Source organism: Anolis sagrei, chromosome 2 (assembly GCF_037176765.1).
Source record: "Anolis sagrei isolate rAnoSag1 chromosome 2, rAnoSag1.mat, whole genome shotgun sequence".
In the NCBI taxonomy this organism is placed as follows: Eukaryota; Metazoa; Chordata; class Lepidosauria; order Squamata; family Dactyloidae; genus Anolis; species Anolis sagrei.
The window spans coordinates 273,085,819-273,097,368 of NC_090022.1; positions in this window are offsets into that span (position 1 = coordinate 273,085,819).

Consider the following 11,550-nt stretch of genomic DNA (forward strand, 5'->3'; position numbering starts at 1 on the left):
GAAGAAAGAGGCGGGGCGGGGAAAAGGAAGGAAGGAAAGAGAGAGAAGGAAGGAAGGAAAGGAAAGGAAAGAAAGAAAGACAGAAGGAAGGAAGGAAGGAAAGACGGTAGGAAGGAAAGAAAGGAAGAAGGAAAGAAAGAGGGAGGGGAAAAAGGAAAGATGGAAGGAAAGAAAGACGGACGGAAGGAAGGAAAGACGGAAGGAAAGAAAGAAGGAGGGAAAGAAAGAGGGAGGGAGGGAAAGATGGAAGGAAGGAAAGGAAGGAGGAAAGAAAGAAGGAAAGAAAGAGGGAGGGAGGGAAAAAGGAAAGATGGAAGGAAGGAAAGAAAGAAAGACGGACGGAAGGAAGGAAGGAAAGAAAGAAGGAAAGAGGGAGGGAGGGAGGGAAAGATGGAAGGAAAGAAAGACAGACGGAAGGAAGGAAAGAAAGAAGGAAAGAGGCGGGGCGGGAAAAAGGAAGGAAAGAGAGAGAGAGAAAGAAAGAAAGAGAAGGAAGGAAGGACGGAAGGAAGGGGAAGGAAAGGAAGAGGGAAAGAAGGAAGGACAGAAGGAAAGAAAGAAAGACGGACAGAAGGAAGGAAAGAAAGAGGGAGTAGATAGGGAAAGAAGGAAAAAAGGAAGGAAAGAAAAAAGGAAAAAAGAGGGAGGGAGAGAAGGAAGGAAGGAAAGAAAGAAAGACGGACGGAAGGAAGGAAAGACAGAAGGGAGGAAAGAAAGAAGGAAGTAAGGAAAAGGGAGGGAAAGATGGAAGGAAGGAAGGAAAGAAAGACGGACGGAAGGAAGGAAAGATGGAAGGAAGGAAAGAAAGACAGACGGAAGAATGGAAGGAAGGAAAGAAAGAAAGAAAGAGGCGGGGCGGGAAAAAGGAAGGAAAGAAAGAAAGAATAGGATGGATGGATACAAGGCAAGCAGAGGAGAATACAGTTCCACATTATCTGCTTTGCACTGGGATAAAAGGCCGTGTGGACTCAGATAACCCACTTCAAAGCATATCCCTGTGTGGAAGGGCCCTGTGGAAGTTGCCCATGCCTGGCCTATGAGACTACAGCCCCACATTATCTGCTTTGAACTGGAATATAGAGAATCATAGAGTTGGAAGAGACCTCATGGGCCATCCAGTCCAACCCCCTGCCAAGAAGCAGGAAAATTGCATTCAAAGCACTGCTAACAGATGGCTATCCAGTCTCTATTTAAAACCTTCCAAAGAAGGAGACTCTACCACACTCTGTGGCAGAGAGTTCCACTGCTGAACAGCTCTCACAGTCAGGAAGTTCTTCCTAATATTCAGATGGAATCTCCTTTTTTCATTGTTCTGCGTCCTAGTCTCCAGGACAGCAGAAAACAAGTTCTCTCCCTCCTCCCTGTGACTTCCTCTCATGTATTTATACATGGTTATCATGTCTTCTCTCAGCCTTCTCTTCTTCAGGCTAAACATGCCCAGTTCTTTAAGCTGCTCCTCATAGGGCTTGTTCTCCAGACCTTTGATCATTTTAGTCGCCCTCCTCTGGACACATTCCAGATTGTCAATACCTCTCTTCAATTGTGGTGCCCTGAATTGGACACAATATATGGCCGTGTGGACTCAGATAACCCACTTCAAAGCATACACCTGTGTGAAAGGGCCCTGTGGAAGTTGCCCATGCCTGGTCTACAAGACTACAGTCTCACATCTGCTTTGAGCTGGGATATATGGCTGTGTGGACTCAGCCCACTTCAAAACCTGTGTGGAAAGGCCCTTGTGGAAGTTGCCCATGCCTGGCCTACGAGACTACAGTCCACATTATCTGCTTTGAACTGGGATATATGGCCGTGTGGACTCAGATAGCCCACTTCAAAACCTGTGTGGAAAGGCCCTTGTGGAAGTTGCCCATGCCTGGCCTACGAGACTACAGTCCACATTATCTGCTTTGAACTGGGATATATGGCCGTGTGGACTCAGATAGCCCACTTCAAAACCTGTGTGGAAGGGTCCTGTGGAAGTTGCCCATGCCTGGCCTACGAGACTACAGTCCACATTATCTGCTTTGAACTGGGATATATGGCCGTGGACTCAGATAGCCCACTTCAAAACCTGTGTGGAAGGGTCCTGTGGAAGTTGCCCATGCCTGGCCTACACTGCCATATCACACAGTTTCAATGTGCAATTTAATAACAGCATGATGTGGCAGTGTACACCAGGTATGGGCATCTCAGTTGAAGTCCAAAACACCTGGAGGGCCCAAGGTTGTCCATGCCTGGTGTAGATGCATGATATGACACTGTAGCTAGAGCCCGAGGCCTCTTCCACACATCTGAATAAAATCCCACATGGGTTGTTATAGGTTTTTTTTGGGCTGTATGGCCATATTCTAGAAGCATTCTCTCTGATGTTTTGGCTGCATCTATGTCAGGCATCCTCAGAGGTTGTGAGGTCTATTGGAAACTGCACAAGAGGGGTTTATATATCTGTGGAAGGTCCAGGGTGGGAGAAAGAACTCTTGTCTGTTTGAGGCAAGTGTGAATGTTGCAACTGAGCACCTTGATTAGCATTGAATGGCTTTTCAGCTTCAGAAGAGCTGCAAGGCCAAGAACAAACCACGAGAGTAAAGACACAGATCCCCCCAGAGGAAAAGTGTTCTTACTATACATCAAGGAAACCACTGACCGCATAGGGACGATGATGAAGAAATGCAACCCACAAACTATCTACAGACCCACTAAGAAAATCAAACAAATGCTATGTTCAACAAAGGACAAGAGGGATCCTCTCACCTCTGTAGGAATTTACCCTATACCATGCAGCTATGGAGAAGTCTACATAGGGACCACCAAACGCAGCATCACCCAAACACAAATCAAGGAACATGAAAGGCACTGCAGACTACTTCAATCAGAGAAGTCAGCCATAGCAGAGCAACTGATGAACCAACCTGGACACAGCATATTATTTGAGCACACAAACATGCTGGACTACTCTAACAACTACCATGTCAGGCTACACAGAGAAGCCACTGAAATCCACAAGCATGTGGACAATTTCAACAGAAAGGAGGAAACCATGAAAACGAACAAAATCTGGCTACCAGTATTAAAAAACTCTAAAATTAGGAGAGTAAATAAAGAGGAACACTAAAAAAAACCAGGGGAATTCCAGGCATGAAACAATCAGGTCCAGCTTATCACCTCCTTACAAAGGATTTCTCCAGGCAGGAAGCAGCCAGGCTTTGAAGCTGCAAGGCCATTCAATGCTAATCAAGGTGGCCAATTGCAACATTCACACTTGCCTCAAGCAGACTAGAGTTCTTTCTCCCACACTGGACATTCCACAGATATACTGTATAAACCCCATTTGCCTAGTTTCCAACAGACCTCACAAGCTCTGAGGATGCCTGCCAAAGATGCAGGTGAAATGTCAGGAGAGAATGCTTCTAGAACATAGCCATACAGCCCGAAAAACCTACAACAACCCAATGATTCCGGCCATGAAAGCCTTCGACAATACACAATCCCACATGTTCTGCTTTGAACTGAAATATATGTGGACTCAGATAACCCAGTCCTAAGCAGATACTGTGGGACTTTCGGCCATGATATTCTGGGTTACATGGCTGTGTGGAAGGTCCCTGAGAGTGTGACTTGCCCAATTTTACTGAATAGGTTTCTTAATTTTAACAAACAATACAAGCAGTGCCTCAAGATGTTATATAAGAAGGAAAGGTTGGATCGTTACAAAGATAATCTTGCTTAGGTGAGTGGGTTAATACATGTAATGAGATAAACAGTCATGGTTCCTCTGCAAGTCGTGGGAGATAGAGTGGTTTAAAGAGATCTAAGTTGCAGCTTGTTTAAGACCTGTAGCTTGCATGTGACTTGGGGCCTTTCCACACAGCCATATAACCCGGAATATCTAGGCAGAAAATCCCACAATATCTGCTTTGAACTGGGATATCTGAGTTCACATATTCCAGTTCAAAGCTGAAAATGTGGGATTTTATTCAGTTGTGTGGAAGGGGCCCTGTTGGGAAATAATAATGCTTGAAGGCAGTAGAAAAAGTGAGAGTTCACACTATGGGTTAATTGATCGAACTGAAACTATAGTCAAACTTGGGATCATAGTCCAATTCTCAATCCATGCTAGCTCTTATCATTCATAGGGTCGCCATAAACTGAAGTTAACAAAAAAGCAAATAATAATATCACATAGCAAAGAGGTTTATTGTAGGTGGCAGTCTTAAGTTAAAGCTGTCACTCAAAGTCTAGATTAGGTATGGGGGAAAACCCAGCCTGTGGGCCACATGTCATCCCCTTGCAATTTTTATGGCCGTACAAATGTTACTCTGTGTTCCCCAGGCACCAACATTTGAAACTTCATTTCATGAAGTTTCTGGCACACAAACAAAGTGTCACCTTCTTTTTAGGAATCAACCAATCTAAAACCTGGGAACAAACCCAGATAAAAAAAGCCCATTATTTCAGATTTCAGGGACATACAGACATGCAAAGATCCGCATATTCGGCTCAAAAACGTGATATTCCCGCTCCTAGAAATCTCATGTTTTTTTACTTTTGTAGAGATTGCTTCCAGGTTTACAGGGAATGGCATCTGGCCACCCTCCCGTTTGCAGCAGGAGCTCCTGGGATAAAGGTACTGTCTGGATGGGCCCCCAGTTCAAAGCAGATATTGTGGGATTTTCTGCCTTGATATATGGTTTATATGGGTTATATGGCTGTGTGGAAGGGCCCTAAGACTCCTACACCCCTTTCGCATGTACTGTTTTGAAGCCAGGTGCATTTCATTTCTATTGCCTAATTGTAGTACCTCACATTCTCCCTGTTGACATTGATTTGGTTAGATTCCATAACATTGAGCCATGGCAATTAAAGCAAGATCAAACTGCATTAATTCTGCAATGTAGATGCACCCCCTGTGAGCCACAGACCAATTCTCAAAGACTTAAAAAGCCTGACCTCAAAGCTTGTTTCTCAATGGTGTGAGAACTGCTCTTATTTGAAGTAGGAGGGCTGTTTGTATTAACAGCTCTTCCTCCCTTTTATTGACTGCTATCATAGATTGTGACCTAGATTATGAGTCTAGTGACGTAGACTTTGATCCTGCTTCTGGCATAATATTTTTATATGGAATCTGGAGTCCATTCCTGTCTTGCTTGCGCTATGCTTCTGCCCTTTTCTTTGATGTTTTTATTTGCTTAGAAATACAGAACATAGATTTATGACCAGTAAAATATGTAACATGGGGTTCCACTTAGATACATGCCACAATCCTGTCTCATTCATAAAAGTGAAGGTAACTCTTGCCAGTCTAGCCATGTCTGACTCTGGGGGGTGGTGCACATCTCCATTTTTAAGACAAAGAGCCACTGTTGTCCATAGACACCTCCAAGGTCATGTGGCTGGCGTGACTGCATGGAGAGCTATTACCTTCCTGCTGAAGTGGTACCTATTGATGTACTCACATTTGCATGTTTTGAACTGCTAGGTTGGCAGAAGCTGGGGCTAACAGCAGGAGCTCGCCCCACTCCCTGGATTCAAATCACTGACCTTTCGGTCAGCAAGTTTAGCAGCTCCGCGGTTTAACCCTCTGCGCTACCAGAGGCTTCTTGCCGTTCATGTAAATTAATTGTTAATCAAATAATGTTTTCTCTTTCAGTTTTAAGATCACATTTTCTAAGAGGTTGATAATAGTAATATAGGTACGAAGACATAATTTTCTACTTATTTTCTGAGGGGGAGGAAAATCATTTCTATGCACCGGGAGAGTTCTAGCAAGACTGTAATAGAGGCCAGGTAAGTTTATTTTACTTTTTAAAGGGGTTTGGGTCTTGGGGGGAGGGATTCCCACAGTTTTTCAAACTAATTTAATCCGGAAAACTGTGGGAATAGAAGTAGTAATCCGGAAAACTGTGGGAATGGAAGTAGACACCAGAAGTAGTGGGTTTATCCCTCGCTTTCCAAGAAGACGCGGAATAAATCGACTATCTAATTAATTCACCACAAACCAGGGTTTTCGTGGTTTTCCTGGTTTGTGGCAAATTAGTTGCAGGTTGCTCAGAACATCATCTGGACAGCTCCTTTTTTATTTTAGAAGTTTCCACAATAAAGGGGCTGTCTGGAAGGGCTCATAATCTATAGTTTTGCATTTCTTGTGATTATTAGGTTGTCGTTTGTACAAGACTATCTGGAGCCCCTTCTACATTGCCATATAAAACCCAGATTGTCAGACACATGTAAGCCAGTTCAAAGTAGATAATGTGGATTATATGTCAGTGTAGAAGGGACCTGGACCTAGTAATGATTAAGCCTTGTTATCTCCACTTGAGCGTATTCCCCATTTTTCATCACTGCCTCTTTCTTCTTCCCTCCCCAGCCCATCTATTAATATCCTAGAGAAAACTATAATAAAACCAGACAGTTCCTTCTATTATTGTTTTTACAATTGTCAGTCTGGTATCTTTAGTGGTGGTCCCTTCTACATTATCATATACTCCAGATTATCAAAGAAGATAATCCAGGTTATTTTCTTTGAACTGCATTATATTTATTTATTTACAGTATTTTTATTCCGCCCTTCTCACCCAGAAGGGAACTCAGAGTGGATCACAGAACACATATATGGCAAACATCCAATGTTGTTATATAATGTCAAGACAGACAACTGTACATAGATAGATGTATATAGGCTTTCCCATCTTTGGCATCTTGGAGACAGCTTGGTTATGGTCACAGGAGCGTGCTGTCGCTTCATCTTCCCTGCCAAAGAGCTTTTGTTCATGAACTTCCTTCTTGGTCAAATTGGTGGCACTTTTCTGGCATTTCCTTATGGGTGCCTTTAAATACCTCCCTGCTTAAAGTGGTACCTATATATCTACTCACAATTGTTTTTGATCTGTTAGGTAGGCAGATGCTGGGCTGAAGGTCAGGAGCTCATCCCAACCTGGGCTTCGATCTGTCAACCTTTCGCTTGGCAAGATTTATTGCTGCAGCTGGCAGTTAATCTGCTGTGCTAAAGCCTGGCCCTAAGTCTACACTGCCATATAATCCAGTTCAATGCAGATAATCAGGATTTCATATGGCAGTGCAGATGGGGCCTTTGACCAAGACTTTGGCCATATATCAGCCTAACCAAAACTTAACTACTTTTTGAGGGGTGAACTTGGTTAACTAGTTCCTTTCTGTTTGTGGTAATGAACTGGAATGGGGAGGAGAGTTGCCTGTAATAACAGGGCTGCAATTCCTTTCTTTTTAGTGGAAGAGGAATGGATTGTGCATCTGTTACCCATTACTGGTATCTATAAGCATTCAACCAGAGTAATTGGAGCAGATGGGGAGAAAGACTCACATAGTTGGCTGCCTTACATTGCAACTGGGAAGCCTTGCTTTGTAACCCATATTTTATTTTTTTATTTTTTTTAGGATTGTAAAGGTGCAACATCTGATATGGCCACATGGGGGAAGTAGATATCATTTTTCTATATTTTCCAAAAGCACTACAACAGAAACAACAATGTACCAGTAATGGGTTACTTTTCAGGACTGCAATAACTTATATTTACTTAGTAATAAGTAAATAACTAGTTCATTTTAAAGAGTAACATTCCAAGCTTTGATCTTCACCTACAGAACAAATTTGCTATGAAGATTATAAAAGAGAGGAGAATATATCACTCACGTCTCCTATCTTTAGCCTTATGGCTAGTAGAATAGCATAAATATATTTATTTTAAGACACCATCTATACTGACTGTTTAATACAGTTCCAAACCAGTTCTGAAGAAAGTGGTTTCATGTGAAGATGATAATATAGGAAATCATAAAACCAGTTAAGAGGCCCAGGTGGTGATTACTAGGCCTGGGCGGTTTCGTTCATTAATTTTGTAATTCGTTAAATATTCGTTAATTTTAGCAATTACAAAACGATTACAAAACTTATTTTTAAACCCGGAAGTGTTTTTAAATATCAAAACGGCAGGCGCCAAAAAATTTTGTATTTCCGTCCATTTCGGAAATACATAAGATGGCCTGGCTAGATGCTTGCTGGGAGCTCTCCTCTCTCTCCTCTCTTAGCCAGTCAGAGGCAGAGCCTGAAAGAGGAGGAGGAGGAGGAGGAGGAGAGGGCGGGGAAGGCGCCGGCTGAGCAAGCGAGCGAGAGGGCGAGCGAGAGGGCGAGCGACCCTCAGCAGGAAGGCGGCCCGTCCCTCCTTCCTCACCTTTGCGGTGGGTGTGCTTCGTTCTCCCAATTCCTTAGCGGAGGGCTGGGCTAGATGGCCTTTGGGGAGCCCTTCTCCCAATTTCGCATTGCTTCGGAGGAGCCGGGCCCAACTCGGCGGCAGCGCTTGAGGGCCCGCCAGAGTGAGTGCCTGCCTTCCCTCCTTAATAATAATTTCTCCTCCCTATTCTACTAAATTAATAATTAAATTAAAAAATATTTTAAAAATATTGAAAAAAAGGGCGCCATCTTTACAAAATGTTTTGTAAATATTAACGAAATTTCGTAAATACCGAACTTTTTTAAGGGAAAATTTTGTAATTATTTTAAATATCGAAACAAAAAAAACCCCCAAATACAAATCGATTTTAGAAACAAATTTTTGCGTTGTTACCCAGGCCTAGTGATTACACAGGCCCCTTCCACACAGCTGTATAAAATCCACATTGAACTGGATTATATGGCAGTGTGGACTCAGATAATCCAGTTCAAAGCAGATATTGTGGATTATCTACCTTGCTATTCTGGATTATATGGCTGTGTGAAAGGGCCCACAGACTACAGAGCACTGATGAACATGAGGTTTTTTTAAAAAAAATATCTGTTTATTGATTTTTCCATATACATTAAAAAACAGAGGGGAAGTAGAAAAAGAGAGTCTCTCAAAAGCGAGAGTGGGGGGAATGCGGGATGGGGAGCGAAGGGGGGAAGGGAGAGGGGCTCTCTCACTCTAACCAAGCGTACGTAACTTACTTCAATAACCATGTATCATTCAAACAAGAGGAATGAGAAGGGGGAGAGTTAGAACAGGGGGAGGTGAGTTGGGGAGGGGGGGGGGGGGAAGTGAGAGAAAAGTGCTTCCCGGTGCGCCAGTGCTGTGGGGTAAGTCTTTTCCACTTGATTCAGTATGGTCTACGTAGTCCACGTAGTCCACGTAGTCCTTGGCCTTCTGTAGTTGTTACTTAGTGGGCCTGTCGGACCTCTTTTTGAGAAGATATATGTCCATATTTCTATATCTATAGGAGATTTCTTGTCCTTAGCAATGTCATTTATTCTTTTTTCCTACTATCAAGGTAATTTAGGAAGCTGCTCCAGTCTGTTGTCTTGGTGTTATTTTCGGATATTCTCTGTGTCAGGAGATCCATATTCATAATATCATAGACCTTTAAAATCCACTGTTCTATAGTTGGGACTTCTCTAGATTTCCAGTATTGCGCCCATTTGATCCTGGCAGCTGTAGAAAGATAAAAGAAAAGCTTACTCTCATTTACATCTAGGTCAAAGTCTATTAAACCTAGTAAGTAGTATTCTATTCTTAGGGGGAATGGTTTACACAGAATGTTTCCCACTTCTTTGTGTATCCGTAGCCAGTACGCTTTGGCCTTTTTACACCCCCACCACATGTGTTTGTAGACTCCAATTGATTTCCTACATTTCCAACATCTCCCGTCTGGGTTGTTTTTATTGAATTTCGCTAGCTGGTTTGGTGTGAGGTACCATCTAAAAAAGATCTTGTACCAGTTCTCTTTGTATTCTATTGAGTATGTATATTTAAGTTTTTTACACCAAATTTCTTCCCATTCCTTTAAGTTTATCAGGCGACCGATGTCCCTGGCCCATTTTATCATATTTTCTTTCACTTGTTCTTTCTCTGTTTCCCACTGTAGGAGTTGTTGGTAGATTTTCCTTATACATTTCCCCTCCGAGTTGATTAGTTGGGTCCAGAGGGATTTCCCATTTTCAAAGCCTATTTTGCTGTCCTTCTCGTAGCTCTCTTTTATTTGATAGTATTGATACCAGGAGATCGAGGTGTCGTATGTTTTGAGTTCCTCTTGTGACTCTAGAGTTGGTTCGCTTATTTTCCCTTTTAGTATTTCTTTATAGGTCAGCCATACCTCTCTTGATGTTCCCTTTATCTGGCTGGCCTCATTCGGTGAAAACCATAGGGGTTTTTTTTGGTAGAATCTTGTTTTATAGTTGTCCCATATTCGAATGAGAGGAGCTCTCACAAAGTGATTTGAAAATTTTTTCTCTATTTTCGCCTTCCCTCTCCATAGATATCCATGCCATCCTCGCATAAGATCGAATCCTTCTAGGGCCAGTAATTTTTTCTCTTTCAGACTGATCCAGTCTTTGACCCAGCAGAGGGCGGCGTCGTCGTGGTAAAGTTGAAGGTTGGGGAGGGCAAGGCCACCTCTCTTTCTGCTGTCACACATGTTCGTATAGCTTATCCTATGTCTTCCCCCCATCCATATAAATCTCATGATATCTTTTTGCCATGTTCTAAATATTGTCTTGGTTTTTATTATTGGTAGGGTTCGAAATAGATATAACATCTCGGGTAGGATATTCATCTGGACTGCAGCAATCCTACCCAAGAGGGAGAGATTCAGAGGTTCCCATCTCTTGAGTTTCTCTTTGATTAGAGTCCATTTTTTCTCGTAATTATTTTGGAATAGTTGGATGTTTTTAGTTGTTAGAATAATCCCTAGATATTTAACTTTCTTGACTATTTGCACCTCCGTCTTTGCTTGCAGTTCTTCTTTTTTCTTTTGGGAGATGTTCATTGTTAGCATTTGTGTTTTGTCTTTGTTTATTTTGAAGCCGGAGACTGAGCCAAAAGTTTCTATAGCATGTCACAATTCCTCAATTCGGTTTAGGGGGTCCTCCATGATACACACGATACGTCCCTCCTTCCTCACCTTTGCGGTGGGTGTGCTTCGTTCTCCCAATTCCTTAGCGGAGGGCTGGGCTAGATGGCCTTTGGGGAGCCCTTCTCCCAATTTCGCATTGCTTCGGAGGAGCCGGGCCCAACTCGGCGGCAGCGCTTGAGGGCCCGCCAGAGTGAGTGCCTGCCTTCCCTCCTTAATAATAATTTCTCCTCCCTATTCTACTAAATTAATAATTAAATTAAAAAATATTTTAAAATATTGAAAAAAAGGGCGCCATCTTTACAAAATGTTTTGTAAATATTAACGAAATTTCGTAAATACCGAACTTTTTTAAGGGAAAATTTTGTAATTATTTTAAATATCGAAACAAAAAAAACCCCCAAATACAAATCGATTTTAGAAACAAATTTTTGCATTGTTACCCAGGCCTAGTGATTACACAGGCCCCTTCCACACAGCTGTATAAAATCTACATTGAACTGGATTATATGGCAGTGTGGACTCAGATAATCCAGTTCAAAGCAGATATTGTGGATTATCTACCTTGCTATTCTGGATTATATGGCTGTGTGAAAGGGCCCACAGACTACAGAGCACTGATGCACATGACGTTTTTGTGGGATTTTGTTGTCTGGCTGCCAGTTTGAAGTTAGCTCCGAACTTTATGAAATTATC